Genomic DNA, 16,436 nt, shown 5'->3' with positions numbered 1-16,436 from the left:
GTAGAGAAGCAAGAAATAAACCACGATGATACGGTCAATTAATCTTCAATAAAGGAGACAAGAAAAAAATTGAAAAAAGACATTCTCTTCAAAAAATGGTGTTGAGAAAACTGGACAGCTACGTGCAAATGAATAAAACTGGACCACTCTCTTACACCATACACAAAAATAAACTTAAAATGGATTAAGGACCTAAATGTGAGATCTGAAATCATAAAAGTCCTAGAAGACAGCACAAGCTGTAATTTCTCTAACATTGGCCATAGCAACATTTCTCTAGATATGTCTCCTGAGGCAAAGGAAACAAAAGCAAAAATAAACTACTTGAACTACATCAAAATAAAAAGCTCTACACAGCAAAGGAAAGAACTATCAAAACTAAAAGACACCCTACTGAATAGAAGATATTTGCAAACAATATATTAAACAAAGGATTACTATCCAAAATATATAAAGAACTTACACAACTTAACACACAAAAGAACAATTAAAAATGGGCCTAAGATATGAATAGAAATTTCTCTAACAAAGACATACAGATGGCCAATAGACACAAGAAAAGATGCTCAAAATCACATCCTCATGAGAGAAATGCAAACCAAAACCACAATGAGATATCACATCACACATGTCAGAATGGTTAAAGTCAAAATCACCAGAAACAACAAGTGTTGACAAGGATGTGGAGAAAGGGGACCCCTCTTGAACTGTTGGTGAGAATGCAAACTGGTGCAGCCACTGTAGAAACAATAATGGAGGTTTCTCAAAAAATTAAACATAGAACTACCATATGATCCAGTAATTCCATGTACTGGGTATTTACCCAAAGAACATGAAAGGGCCAGTTCAAAGGGATATATGCACCTCTATACTTAATGTAGCATTATTTACAATAGCCAAATTATGGAAACAGCCATGTGTCCATTGATAGATAAATGGATAAAGAAAAATATATATAGTATATATGGTATATGCCATACACACACACACACACACACACACACACACACACACACACACAATAGAATATTAATCAACCTTAAAAAGAATTAAATCTTGCCATTGGCGACAACATGGATGAATCTAAAGAGTATAATCTCAAGTAAAATAGGTCAGTCCGAGAAAAGCAAATAGCATAAGATTTCACTTACATGTGGAGTTTAAGGATCAAAACAAATGAAAAAAGGAAAAAAAAAAAGAGACAAACCAAAACACAGACTCTTAACTACAGAGAACAAACTGACAGCTACCATAGGGGAGGTGAGTGGAGTAATGGGTGAAATAGCTGAAGGGGATTAAAGAGTACACTTGATGAACACTGAGTAAAGTACAGAATTGTTGAATCACTACATTGACACCTGAAACTAATATAACAGTGTATATTAACTGTATTGGATTTTAAAAATCTATTCATAAAAAAAAGAAAAACATTTCCATTTCTTTGGATCTCAGTTTTTCCAACAGTGTCTTCTATAGCCGTACAATTTATGACTTCAAATTGGTTTGTACTAAAGGAATTACAAAGGATTCCTGGGTTTTAATCCATGAAAAGTCAGGCTATAAAATCTGGTTTCCTCCAGAATGTGAAGGTTTGGAATACAGATACAATTCTGTGGTAGACATTTTTGGGTTGTTTGTGCATTCATAATGAAGATGCCCTCTCAGGAAACTCACCCCCTTTGATGGCATTGCATGCATAGGACCCTAGCGACTGCACTAGTAAATGACACAAATTGTATTCTATTCTATTTCCTGACCAAGAATAATTGGATACAGTGTATGAACCTGGACCAAATAAGAACAATCAGATTTTCTTCTTGTGTACTTACTGGGTCTGATAAAACTTTGTGCAAATGCACCCATAACATGGGAATCTAGAATCCTGGATCATCATTTATTACTGTGTAGGCTGGAGAGCAGAGGATAGGGAGAGGAGAAGGGAGAGGAGAGGTGCAGGAAAGGAGAAAGAGAAATTCATCTTATAAACCACAAAGAATATAACATTTTAGAAATCTACATTTTCTATCCAGAAGGTGAGGTCAAAAGTTGAGGGTTGCAGTTGCCAGTCTACTTATTAAATTCATTTTCTTTCTTTCTCTGTCTCTCTCTTTCTCTCTCTTTTTGCTTGTTTGTTTGTTTTGCTCTGTAATAGATTTGTGAGGGTGCAGAAAGATGTAATTTGGTTGAAAAGACCAATAGCATGTATGCCGCAAATTTTAGGAAATCAGTGACATCACGCTTTTTAGCCAATGATGTACATATAGTAATTTTTAACTTAAAGTAGACAGTTCTTTCAATATAAGTAATTCAAACGTGTTTAATAAGATGACAACAACAATAAATCCTTAATATGTGTTATGTTCTATTGCAAGGACATTACAAATAATGTAATTATTCTAAGGACATTTCAAATTTATGTAATCCTTGTAACAATCCTGTGAGATAGGCGCCATCACCTGTCTCCACTTTTCAGATGAAGAAACTGAGCCACAGTGGTTAACTAACTTGCTCAAGGCCACCCAGATTTAAGCTGTTATTTTCACAAAGACTATCTGATTCCTGAGTCTGTGAGTGTAACCATTATTCCATACCTAATCGCAGATGAAAGGAGAGATCTCTCAACAACTTCTCATCCCAACCCCAATGTCTATAGTCTTCACAGGAACTATACTGTATTGATCATCCTTTTGCTTTCTTTGTCTGCCACTTTCCCCAATTTACTAGCTCATTTTAATGGCATTTAGATGTGTTAAGGTTTCCCAAATCTTACAAATATATAAATGCCTCTACTTCACTTACTCTTATCACTAAGCAACTTTCACATTTTCTTTATTCTCTTTAAAGCTAAACTTGTTAAGAGAATTGACTATACTTATTAACCTTACTCCTTTAATTTATTCCCCAAACACATTCCAATCCGCAAATGTAGCTGCAACTTCTTCAAAAGATTTTACTTCTAAGTTCATTATTGCCCTTTGTCACTGAACATGATAGGATTCTTAAAAATCCTTTTTATCTTGACATTTCAGTAGTTTTTAACACACTAAAGGCTTTTATTCTCTTGGCTAAACTGGTTTCCTTGTCTACTTCTTAACAACTACTTTTCTGCCACCTTTGCTGGCTTATCACTCTAAAATGAGCTTGTAAATTGTAGAGTTATGTTCATTTTTGGCATTACATTTGTTAAACTTAATTGCCATTTTAAAATATTTTTTAAATGACACTGGTTTGGCAGTAAAACAAAATGGATATTGTGAATGCAGAAATGCCTGTGAATAGCAATGTGGCATGAATTTGATAGTGCAGCAAGTGTAAGTCAATGGAGAACTCACTGCATCTCCACATTTACTTGCAAAGTAACAATGAATTTCTTTATGATGTCTGAAAAAGAAGGATACTAACAATAGATGAAGATGAGTTATATTTTGTTACTGAATTCTGTTCACAGAAATTTCCTTTCACATGCTAAGCTGGAAATTACTGGCACCCAGATTGTAGAATGGAGTTCAGTGACTTGGAAGAAAATTTTGGAAGCAAAAATAGAGTGCATTGTAAGAAATCTTAGAGCATTAACATTCCTGATAACATAGAAAATGATTGTGTGTGTGTGTGCGCGCGCGCGCGCATGTGTGTGTGTGATGACATCAATACCACCCAGGGGAGCTTGACTGTGAATAGAAAACATTTTTAGGAAAACATTATCCAGTTGATTTCTCTTCTATTTACTTTCTATGTATGACCAAGAGTAGTTATATGATAAAATCTGTCTAACTAAATCTTTAAAAAGTATAACATATAAAAAATTTAAGTGATAAAAAAGCACTGCATTGCCATTTACTAGTTTTTTTTCCTAGTAATAAAAAATAGCACATTTTATAACTGATGGCATTTCCAATTTGATGAAATACAGTATCATACCATTTATAATGTGTGATTATTTGATTTACTCTCCATCTTCTCCTCTAGATTATAGACTCCATGAAGATATGGACTCTATTGTTTACCATTCTATCCCAGAGTCTCCAACAGTGCTTGACACATAAAATGGGTGAACTTCTTCTCATTCAAAAGTATAAAAAAGAATGGGTTTCATTGTTGGTGTTCTGAGATTTCTATTGATCAGAGGCCTCTGACTTTGGCACAGTATGCTGTTTTTGCTATGGTTATCTGTGAACATTTCAAGTTCTGTGTACAGTGACATCAGAAGGGACTTCCTAATTTAAGAAGTGTTGAGTTCTTGAAGCTCATCTTCCTGGGTTTAAATCACATCATCGGTCAATTCTTCTGACATTATTTACTCTCACATTCCCTTAAGCACTTCTAAATTTACATAGAACTCTCTGCATTGTTCAGTTAGGTTTCACAATGTTTTTGGCTTTCTTGAGATATTCAAAGTGTTTTCCCTCCTGCCTCTAGAGAACCATCAATTCCATTCCGTTGGAGTATTTATATCCCTATTAATTCTGTTCAACCCACTTGATCTTTTTGACAGAATTCTGTCCTCTTTTCATATATATTTTTTTCTTTCCAATATGTCAGCAGCACAAATAATGGAGACAATAAAATTACATCTGACTGGATTCTGGATAGCCACCATAAGATGGTTTTGTCTGGCTCTATAATTAAAACCTTGTGATCATACTAATGACACATTACACAGCACACACTTGTTAAGGTTAAAATCAGAACTTGTGACCACCACATGGATAAAAATTAGTTAAATTCCAAATATTACAAAATCGTCCTATAGAAGCCAGCAACATTACACTAACTCCACCTTTACCTTGTCTCCCTAAGTTTCAGCAGCCTGTGAGCAGATAAGACGTTATACTGGCAGCCTACCCCCCAGAGCAGATGGAAGAATGTTAGTGCTCAACAAAGGCCCCTGTGTGGTATTTTAGAGAGTGTTTCACATTTTCTTGCAAACAAGTCTGCTCCCACCAACTGCCACCACCATGCTGCTGTCTCCCTCTGGGCATTGGCACTCATCTAGTCATCTTTACATTATCCACTCGGGCCTCTATGAAATGTACTGCTGCTTTACTGGGCACCACAATCTCCTGCCACGAGCTATGGTCACTCTGCCAAATGCCTCTGCTTATGCACAAAAGTGTGAGTGCCAAACGAACAAGGTTGTTTGTGAGAGAGCACTGTGCAATCCTCTGAGTTACACTGTGGCAGGCTGGAGAGAATGTCCTGCTATAAATATTTTAGTCTGGGGCACCTGGGTGGCTCAGGCGGTTGAGCGCCCAACTTTGACTCGGGTAGTGATCTCAAGGCTCATGAGTTCAAGCCCCGCGTCGGGCTCTGTGCTAACAGCCCAGATCCTGGAGCCTGTTTCAGATTCTGTGTCTCCCTCTCTCTCTGACCCTCCCCCATTCATGCTCTGTCTCTCTCTGTCTCAAAAATAAACGTTAAAAAAAATAAATATTTTAGTCAAATGGCTTTTGCCCTTTTGACTTATTATTCATGTCTTCATGGAATTCTAGGGATGGTAGAGACACTGGAAGGATTAATATTCCAGAATCACTAACTCCTTAATGCAAAAGCTGGCTCCAGAGGCGCCTGGGTGGCTCAGTCAGTTAAGCCTTTGACTTCAGCTCAGATCATGATCTCGTGGTTTACGGGTTCTAGCCCAGCGTCAGGCTCTGTGCTGACAGCTCGGAGCCTGGAGCCTGGAGCCTGGAGCCTGCTTCGGATTCTGTGTCTCCCTCTCTCTGCCCCTCCCCCCTCACGCTCTGTCTCTCTCTCTCCTTCAAAAATAAATAAACATAAAAAAAAGATTTAAAAAAAAGCTGGCTCCATGTAAGTGGGTATAATAACTCCCTATGGCTGGCTCCTTTTTTTGCTAAGGATGGGGTGTCCTAGAAGGCTCCTCAGCCACTTCTCTTAGGTCTGCCCCAACTGTTCCTAGAATATCTTTACTGCTTAGACTCAAGTTTGACACCTGCTTAGAACATACAATTACAACATGGAAAATGCACAATGCTAGCTGACTGGGTGATACAAAAAGTATGTTTATGTCTTCTTTTTGTGGCTTATATTCTAATTGGGCAAAATTATCTTACAACCAATTTTGAAGGAATTTTGAAATGTCAACTTTGTACAGCATTCATGTTTTTCTTTTTACCAGGAAACGTGGTTCTTCTTTGACCTGATGCTGGTTGTAGCCTTGAAATTCCTTTAGTTAAAAGCGCTTGTTGTAGTTAATAGTATCATTCCCATAGTGATTAAGACTGACACAGGCTGCTGTTTGGGGCACACTTTTGTCTGCAGATGTTCCCAAGTTCCAATGACAGTTCTGGTGCAGATTCTTAATGTGGCTTAGACTAGTGTCCCTTCTCATCCTGAGATCTACCTATAAAACTGGGTTAAGGGGCTTCTGAGAATTATTTACACTTCATTGAGGGTTTAGAAGCAGTAAGGAAGAACGAACGCATTCAATGATAATATCCCTTTGTTCTGTGATATTGTAGTTTTTTGGAGCTAAGACAAACACAGCCAAGTTTAACTAGGAGAAACATCCCTTACCTATTTACCTATAATGCTTTTCGTACGTCTGTGCTAAACAAGTTCACATAGCTAGGCACACTCAGACATCTAGCAGCCAGAAGGGAAATAGTCCCTGCCTTTTATATGGAAAGAGACTCTTTGTCATCCTTTCCAGATAAATCATTCCTACTAAGTGGACAATTTGTCTCTTTAGAACAATGTATTATTTTTTTATACTATTACTTAACATGAAAGACTATTAGAGGCAATATTTGTCCTGTGAGAAATAATACCATAATGAGAGCTTTTGATATATTAAAGATATTGAATCATTTTTTTCACAAGAGTGATCCAGAATAAATAATAGTGGAACACCTGGATGGCTCAGTCATTTAAACATCTGACTCTTGATTTCAGCTCAGGTCATGATTTCACTGTAGTGAGATGGAGCCCCCGCATGGGGCTTCCCACTCACAGCCTGTACCTGCTTGGAATTCTCTCTCCCTGTCTCTCTCTGCCCCTCCTGTGCTTTCTCTCTCTCTCTCTCTCTCTCTCTCTTCAGTCAATTCAAATTCTTATTTTCTGATTTCTTTCACTGTCACTTTCTAACAAGTAGCTGCTGAGATTCTTTACTCTAAAATAATTTCTAAATGCTTTAACATGACAAAAGAGAATGAAAAAAGTATAAGTAAAATGTTTATCGATCTAAGTCCATATAAGGCATTAATTCTATTTCTTTTTTAACATGTTGCACACGTTAAAAACACGTTGCACTGTTTTTACAGTGTCAGCACAGAAACTGATTTAGGGAAGAAGTGATGGACTTAATTGTAAAGACCCCTAGGCAGTCAAACATTTCTCCTCCTTACATTTGGGCTTTCCTTGTGTTTTCTTTAAGAGTCTACTCTTTCTTTTTGGTGCTTTCTTATATTTGAAAGGTCTTCAACCAGTTCTTTATCAGCAAATATCTCTCTATAGATATTTCTAGTCATCACTCCCATGCCGCCAAATACATACACAGTCATGTAGCCCATATTTTCATTTCATAAAAGTAATTATCACACGCAGAGTGTCTACTATGTGCCAGATGTTACATAACAGCTTTATGAAACTGAGTTCTTTCAACCAAGTTGCTAGGTTGGTATTATGAACAAACATGCCAAACACAATCCACACTCAGGGACTTTACCTCAGTTATCATGCTGCCTTTTATCCCTCATTATATTTTCATGGCTTGCTCTTTCACTTCATTTCGGTCAGAATCCTTCTGACCACACTGTTTAAATTAATTCCTTTCCCCACTTCCCAACACTCTCTATATTTTTACCCAGTTATATATCCTACATTCTAAAACATCACTCTCTGACACTATATATATACATAATATATAATAAGCACTGTATATGTATATGTACCTATACACACACACACAAACACACATATATATATATATTTTGAAGTTTATTTTTATTTTTGAGACAGAGAGAGACAGAGCATGAATGGGGGAGGGGCAGAGAGAGAGGGAGACACAGAATGGGAAATAGGCTCCAGGCTCTGAGCCATCAGCCCAGAGCCCAACGCGGGGCTCAAACTCATGGACCGCGAGATCGTGACCTGAGCTGAAGTCGGACGCTTAACTGACTGAGTCACCCAGGCGCCCCAATACACATATATATTTATCCACTCTCCTGCTCCAATAATATAAGCTTTATAATGGCAGGTGTTCAAACTGTTTTGGTCTCCACTGTTTTTTACAGCATCAGACCAGGATCTGGTACATAGTAAATTTCAATAAGTTTTGTTGAGTGATCAAAAAAATGACCAGTCCCCTAAATATAGCTCAAAGAAGTTATCCCAGGTTACAGAAAAATTACTGTTGTTTATTAATGTGCTTTTCTCCATAAAGAAATAAATGGACTTAAATTGGGCCTTCTGTGTATAAAAATCTGTTACTTCACAATGTTGGATGTGATAGTCCATTAATTTTCATCACAAAGTAATTGTATAAACAAAAACAATAATGATCATAGGAAGAAAAATAGCGAAGATATTTGAGCAATTTTTTTGGACCAGCATTAGATTAAATGATCTCTCTCTCTGTCTCTGTCTCTCATTCTTTGTGTCTCTTTATTCCTCTCTTAATATTTCTTCCAATTGAATGTACTCAGAATTCCTATGTATACTGTTACATAGAGGAAAAAACTAAGGGCAAAAGTGAAGTTTCTCAAAGTCTATAGCTACAAACTGGTAACAGTGATTAAAAGATAACAACCTGACCCAAGAGTCTGAGCTATGACACTAATACAAGGCAATGACTCATTTTGTCCAGTTTTGAAGTGATTCCCTGTTTTATATAAGCAAATCTAGTCTGTTTATATCTTGTAAAAGAAACTCTTTAATTTTATAGTTATAGGATGTGGTGAGAGAGAGAGGGAGAGAGAGAATTTGATAGATTTTCTCTAAGTTAAACAACACTCATCACAGGCCAAATTATTTCTTTAAAGAATTATTTATTTATTTTCATTGAAGAAGATATATATTGGTCTTTTAGATTAAATGACCCATTAAACCCAAGTAATAGCTGCCCCTTATTAAAATCAAGTCTAGTAATTCAACTCCCTTGAATTGGGGCTAAAATTAATTGTGCTTATTTCAAATTTCAGTTTTCCAGTATAACAATTTCTCAGAAATTTTTCAATTTCTCTGAAATTATTCTGATTAAAAGGAAGTTTTGAATTATTTTATTTTATTTTACTTTATTTTACTATTTTATTTTATTATTTTATTTCACTTTTACTTTACTATTTTATTTTATTTTATTTTATTTTATTTTATTTTATTTTTCTCCTCATAGGAAGCAGGCAACTTGCTAGCAGTTCAGAAACCTGGGGTGGGGGAGTCCTCATTTGGTGTCTAAAATTTTTCTACCTTTTTTAAATGGAATGTTCCCACTTTTAAGGAACAAAGAGATTAGGGGCTTAAGGAACAAAGAGATTAGGGGTTTGAGAATTACATATATTTCACAGAGTTCTTCTATAGACTCCAAATTTGTTTTAGGTTCTTTCCAGAATCAATGTTACATTCCAGTGAGTTCTTAGGGCCCATGCAATTAGAATCTACGCTATTCATGTTGCAGTAGACCATATCTAAGTCTCTCTTTTCCATTCTACACATAAAGGAGGTAGGTGTCAATGCGGGTGAGTGATTTGTCCATGGTCACACATCTAGCTAATGTTAATGTATTTGATTTTAATTTTCCATCTATATGGCAAACGATCCAATTACTCTGGATATCTCTGGATAGATGTATTTCCCATAAAGAATTTCAGCAAAGCTCTTATTGTCTGTTGCAAACCTGTCTATATACTGATGTATTTTCTATAGGCAAGCATAAAATACCTTAATGATGTATATGGTTTCTTTACGTTATGACAGATGTTCTATGATGACTCAAACTATAGAAATGTCATTCTTTTGGGAGGGGCTGATTATGAACAGTGTGATTTCTTCCTAATATCTTGTATTATTATTCTGTTATAGGGTGAATGTAAGAGAAAGTTTATTTTTGGATATTGTTTTGCACATAGATTAACATTTAAAGCTGTTTTTATAATTAATATATTTAGAATGTACCTTCTCTTTTAGGAATTTTAGTTTTCCTCAATATGAGCTTATCATTTTGTTATCATAGAGAAGAAGGTAATAGCTTTCTTGGTAAATAAATATTTACAGGAGGGCTTAAGAGAACAAAACCATTATACCTGAAAAATAACTTAGAAGTTATTGAAGTATATTTGTATACTTTATTTGTATTTGCATACTTTATACCTTTATTGAAGTATATTTGTACTATTTTCTCTACTTGCATGAAAAACACATTTAAAATACTGGAGAAATTGGACTTTTATTCTAAACTTAATTGTTTAACTATTATTTCATTGATAAAATTTACAATATAAACCAATGGTTCTTATGGCTTCTTTGGTTTCATGGTATTAATTTCTTTTGTATTAAGTTCAAATGAGTTTTACTTGCTAACCTATCAAGTTAGTTAAGAAAATATACAGTTTTAGTATCTATAATGTGTAATACACAGAAAAAGAAAATTAGAAAAGATGATTCTTTCTGTACAAAGGTTTATGTTATGAGGAAAATAAACACATACAAAAAGGAGGCCTAAGTCAATATGGTCAACTGAGATGAGATATGTTCACCCTCACACAATCATAATCGTAAACTTCAGCTGGTTATAGGTGCTATTTGTAAACAAATACTACTTTCATGGGATTGCCACCCTGTTTTAAAACAAAAGGGGGTGGGGGTGCCTGGATGGCTCAGTCAGTTAAGCATCCGACTTCACCTCAGGTCATGATCTCACATTCCATGAGTTCCAGCCCAGCTTCAGGCTCTGTGTTGACAGCTCAGAGCTTGGAGCCTGCTTTGGATTCTGTGTCTCCCTCTCTCTCTGCCCCTCCCCTGCTCATGCTCTGTCTCTCTCACTCTTAAAAATAATTACACATAATTTTTTTTAAATGAAGGAAGAAAGGAAGGAGGAATGAAGGAAAGAAAGAAGGAAAGAAGGAAGGGAGATAAAAGAAAGAAGAAAGAAGAAACAGGAAAGGAAAGAAAAAAGGAAAGGGAAAGCAAAGGAAAGAGAAAAGGAAAGAAAAAGAAGAAAGAAAAAGGAAAAAGTCTGGCCTTAGTGAGACTCCAGCAGAATCATACATAGAACTATCCCTACAAAGTGCCTATATAACCCAAGGTCTGTAGTTCTCCAATTAAATCAATAACCACTGAGGATGAGTTCATTATTAAAACATACAAAACAATAGATGAGAAAATCACCATGACAAAAAGAGTTGATAGACAACAAAATAAGGAAGAGACTTTAGAAAATGGCCCATTAAAATAAAAAAAAAGAATCAGTTAAACAAAAATAAGGTGGTCAGAAAAAAAACAAGCAAATTTGAAGAAAAAATCAAACTGAAACTCTAGAAATGAAAAACATAGTCATAAAAAAATGGACGGGTAAAATAGTGAACTACTTTACAGACTTAGAACTCATAAGATTTCTTCAGGAAAATTACCAGAATACAACATAGAAAGATAAGGGCTCTATTAAGGCAAGCTCCAAGTTGCATTAACAATTTTTTCATGTTTATTTATTCTGAGAGAGAGACACACACACAGAGTGTGATCAGGGGAAGGGCAGAGGGAGAGGGAGAGAGAGAATCCCAAGCTGGCTCTGTGTGGTCAGCATGGAGCCTGTTGCCAGGCAGGATCCCAGGATCCATGAGATCATGACCTGAGGTGAAATCAAAAGGCACTAAACCAACTGACCCACCCAGGCACCCCTCTCCACCCAACGTGCATTTTTATAGGAGTTCCAGAAAGAGAGAATGAATGGAGGAGATGCACGATTGAAAAACACAATGGCCTAAATCATTTTATAATAGAGAAAATAAATGGACTCTCAGATTGAAAAATCACCTCTAATCCTAATCACCCAAACACATGTCCGAATATATAGTAGTAAATTTTCAGAATATCAAAGTGAAATATAATTTTTTTAATAATAAGGAGGAAACACAGAGTCCAAAAAAATGGAAAGTCCCTGACTGGCTACAGGCTTATCATGAACAACAGAGGCCAGAAGTGTCTAAAGATATAGAGTCAAGCCAAATTCTATAATAAAAGAAGTCTTTACTGAAAGAGTGAATTTTCATACTTATAAAAACTAATAGAATGTATTACTCTCAGATCTTCTCTGAATACACCACTAAAGGGTGTCTATCAGCAAGAAGAAAATAAAAGTTAAAAAGAAAGATTGGTACATGAAAGCAAGGGTAAATAAGTAACATATTTTGCAAATCTAATTTTAACTATGATTTTTAATACTAGTATAATGATTATAATATTTTAGAACAAAATAAGTAGCTCTAAATTAATAATCAATGATGCCCTGGAGAATACAAGAATATTTGCAATATTGTCTCTGTTCAGGAGAAGAACAGAAATATTAGCTAATTTTCAATATTACTCAGTTAAGTATACATGCTAAGATCTTTATATTTAATCAAATAAATAAAATAGAAGGCACGTAAGTTTGAAACCAATGAAGGACACACACACACACACACACACACACACACACAGAAAAGAAATAGATTTAATCAAATAAAAGGTAAGAACTCTGAAAATTAATGCAAATGAAAATTTTGGTAAGTAGAAGCTACAAAATAAAATTAAATAAAAGTCTATCCTAAATAGCAATTGATATAAATGGATTAATATAATTCCTTGTATTAGAACTTACATTGATAAAAGGGATATTATATTTTCTATAAATCCCTGTATCCTATAGAAGGATAGAATTTGCCTGGGTCATATTTGAGATGTGTATGTGAAATGGATACTCTAGTCAGTGTAAAATAATTTTGGAGTATCCTATATTGGCAAAATGCAAAACATATATATTGTATTGTGAGACAGGTAATAAGTACATCAGTGTATTTGGAGCAAAACTGTATGTGATGGAGATATAAACAGGATTTCCTTTCTGCAAGAATTTGCATTAGAAGACTATAATCAGTGGTGGCAATAAGCTGGAACCTGTAGCAAAGTTGACCTAAGTTTGTATACTGAATAAATGTGGAAACTTGTATACTTTCTAAAATGATCTAATCTATATATAGTCCATTCATATGGAAAATGAGGAACTTATATATATTTCACAGACATATTTTGAGTATTAAGTTAAATAATTTTTGTTCAGAGCTTAGTTTACTTTCTGGCAATTGTTAGATCATAAAAAATGTTAACACTCATTATTTTTATAATGTAGTTTCTTCTATAACGTAGTGTTGAACTCTCCATGCATTTTCCCATGGAGAGGATGGGAATGGTGTTTTCTGATGGTAGATGGAAAGGCTGGATGAGAATGAGATCGATAGATTTGTGTGTTAGGAAGTATCGAACTAGTGAATTTGATAATTTGTCTGCATTGGATTGAATCACTAGACTGAGTGCTCCACAAAGCAACCTTGTTCACTCTTGTGTCCTCAATTCACTATAATGCCATCATGTAGTAAAGGATTAATTAATATTTTTTATTACTAAGAAGTACATAAAAGAAGTCAAAAGAGTATACCCTCTAAGATGCAATAGCTGCCCTCAAAATTTGTTTAATATTAAAAGTACAGCATTTTTATAGTTAATAAATCCATCTAAATGTTACTCCAAAGAATTCACCTGTGATAAGCACTAAATACATTCATTCAGGTATTGGAAAACCACAAATTGTTTCTAAGATTGCTATATAAAATGGAAAATCTTATATAATGTTAATATATAACTATTCAGTCTCCCAGACCTCTTATTTTGGAGGCAGTGGAAATAAATATGTGCTGTTAGAGCAGTGCTCTTTAACACAAACCTTTGGGTTTCTAGGAAGTGTGTGGCCATGGATATTGTAAAGGGAACAACTGTCTAGATCTTCAACTTTTATCTGTGCTTTTCCCTGAAATTAATCTACTCCTGGTCCTCAGTTTCCTTCCCAAACTCTCCTTTCACAATAACTCATTTCCCATTTTATTATAAAAAGGATATCTTTCATCTATCAATGAGACATTGCCACAGAGGGGGAAAAAAGAAACTAAAAAAATCTCTAAAGAAGCAAACATAGAGACAAATGCAAAAGCTTGAGCCATTGAGGAGAGCCTTGCAATAATGATGTGTCTGTAACTATATTAAAGTAAGTACATCATGATGACCTACGGCCAAAATTTTGGTATGGTTATAAACATGTGCATTATGTATGTATGTATGCATGGATGCATCTACCTTTATCATCTATAATTTTCTAGCTATCTTGATATTCAGAAATGAGAGTGTAATAAATAAGTATATTAATATATTTACTTGAATTGATTAAGAAAGTAATGTTTATTTTTTTTTTTAATGTTTACTTATTTTTGAGAGAGAGAAAGAGACAGACCGGGAGTGGAAGAGGGGCAGAGACAGAGGGAGACACAGAATCCAAAGCAGGTTCCAGGCTCTGAGCTGTCAGCACAAAGCCCAACATGGGGCTCGAACCCATAAACTGTGAGATCATGACCTGAGCCAAAGTTGGACATTCAGCTGACTGAGCCACCCAAGTGCCCCAATGGAAGAGTGACTTTTCTGACAGAAATTGTCTGACTTGGCTGATTATTTTAATGACAAGTCTTGCTTTATCATTAAGTCAAACTGTGTATGTTTTCAGATACTGGATGACCTAGACTGGTAGCTCAAAATACTTTCACAAGGGGAGCCTGAGTGGCTCAGTAGGTTAGGCATCTGACTTTGGCTCAGAGTATGATCTTGCAGTCCATGAGTTCTAACCCTGTGTCAGGCCTTGTGTTGACAGTTCAGATCCTGGAGCCTGCTTTGGATTCTGTGTCTCCCTCTCTCTCTGCCTCTCCCCCTGCTCTCTCTCTCTCTTTCTTTCTCAAAAATAAACATTAAGAAATTTAAAAAATATTATCACAAAATATACATAAACTATATTTGTAGTAACAGTATACTAAAAGCCAGAAATACATCCTTTGTACATATGAAGCGAATACATTTTAAAATTTTCTTTTTTTGAACGTTTATTTATTTTTGGGACAGAGAGAGACAGAGCATGAACGGGGGAGGGGCAGAGAGAGAGGGAGACACAGAATCGGAAACAGGCTCCAGGCTCTGAGCCATCAGCCCAGAGCCTGACGCGGGGCTCGAACTCACGGACCGCGAGATCCTGACCTGGCTGAAGTCGGACGATTAACCGACTGCGCCACCCAGGCGCCGCAAAGTGAATACATTTTAAATGTAGCACTCAGAGTTTGGTCAGGAAAACAGAAACCATTCCATATATTTTAAGCAGGAATGAAATTAAAGAGCAAATTAGGTGTTTACAAACCATTAAAAGGGATGGATGATGTAAAGGTCAGGAACACCTTCACCAGGTTTCAGATTCACTCATAGCTTTCAGAGAGTTAAGAAATTGCAAGAATCATAGGAAATTACAGCAGTGATTATAGTTTTCTATAGTATTAAGGATGCTGGTTTGCTGGGAAATGTCTTGGGCTTACTGAAAAACCTGTGGCTACTGCAGCCCAAATCTCTGCATTAGAAACAGTAATATGACCTCTGCCCTCTTAGGCTCTCTCAGTCTTGTGCAAATGGATCTCACTGGCAGAAGGTTGGTTCCTCAGGATTCTGCTGCCAAGTACTTTAAAACAAAATGTAATTCCAAAGCTTCCAGCCTCTCCAATGGAGCAGAGAGAATAAGAGGGGGCAGAGGCAGAAATGGTGCTCATTTGCTAACAGGCAATGTGGCACAACTGTTAAATTTTGAAATGTGAGTCATGTACTTCTTTTCCAAAAACTCTTTAAAGATTAAACAAACAAGAACGTTGAAGGCTAGTATTCTAGAGTGTCTTAATCAGCCTGGGCTGTGATAACGAAATACGATAGACTGGGTGGCTTAAACAACAGACATTTATTTCTCTCCAGTTTGGAGGCTGGGAAGTCCAAGGTCAAGGTGCAGGCAGATTTCAATTCCTACTGAGAACCCTCCTCCTGGCTTGTAGCTGACCACCTTCTCACTGTGTGCTCACATAGAGGAGCAACAGAGAACAGTCTGGCCTTTCTTATAAGGACACTAAGCCCGTCATGAGGGTCTTACTCTCAAGGCCTCCTCTAAACCCAATTACCTCCCAAAGACTCCACCTTCAAATACTATCACATTGGGAGGTAGGGCTTCAACATGTGAATTTTGGAGGGTCACAAATGTTCAGTCCATAACATAAGAGTATTCTCTACTTTTTTTTTTGTAATGTTTATTTATTTTTGAGCCCAGGCTCTGAGCTGCCAGTCCAGAGCCTGACAAGGGGCTCAGACTCATGGTTGTGAGATAATGA

General features: G+C 36.0%; 1 long non-coding RNA gene across 2 annotated transcripts in view; it reads left to right on the top strand.

The window, feature by feature from the left end:
* Positions 1-16,436, top strand: part of LOC147581963 (uncharacterized) — a 95,694-nt gene that overhangs the window by 60,443 nt on the left and 18,815 nt on the right. The window contains exon 3 of one of the 2 annotated variants that reach the window (XR_015250429.1): positions 14,096-14,231. The exons of the other annotated variant lie outside the window; for it this stretch is intronic. This is a non-coding gene — a long non-coding RNA (uncharacterized LOC147581963). The remainder of the gene's footprint in view (positions 1-14,095; positions 14,232-16,436) is intronic. 2 annotated transcript variants of the gene reach the window in all.

The sequence above is a fragment of the Puma concolor genome, chromosome B1, assembly GCF_028749965.1.
Source record: "Puma concolor isolate L17-30 chromosome B1, mPumCon1.1.hap2, whole genome shotgun sequence".
NCBI lineage: Eukaryota > Metazoa > Chordata > Mammalia > Carnivora > Felidae > Puma > Puma concolor.
This window is presented reverse-complemented; position numbering and strand designations above follow the sequence as displayed.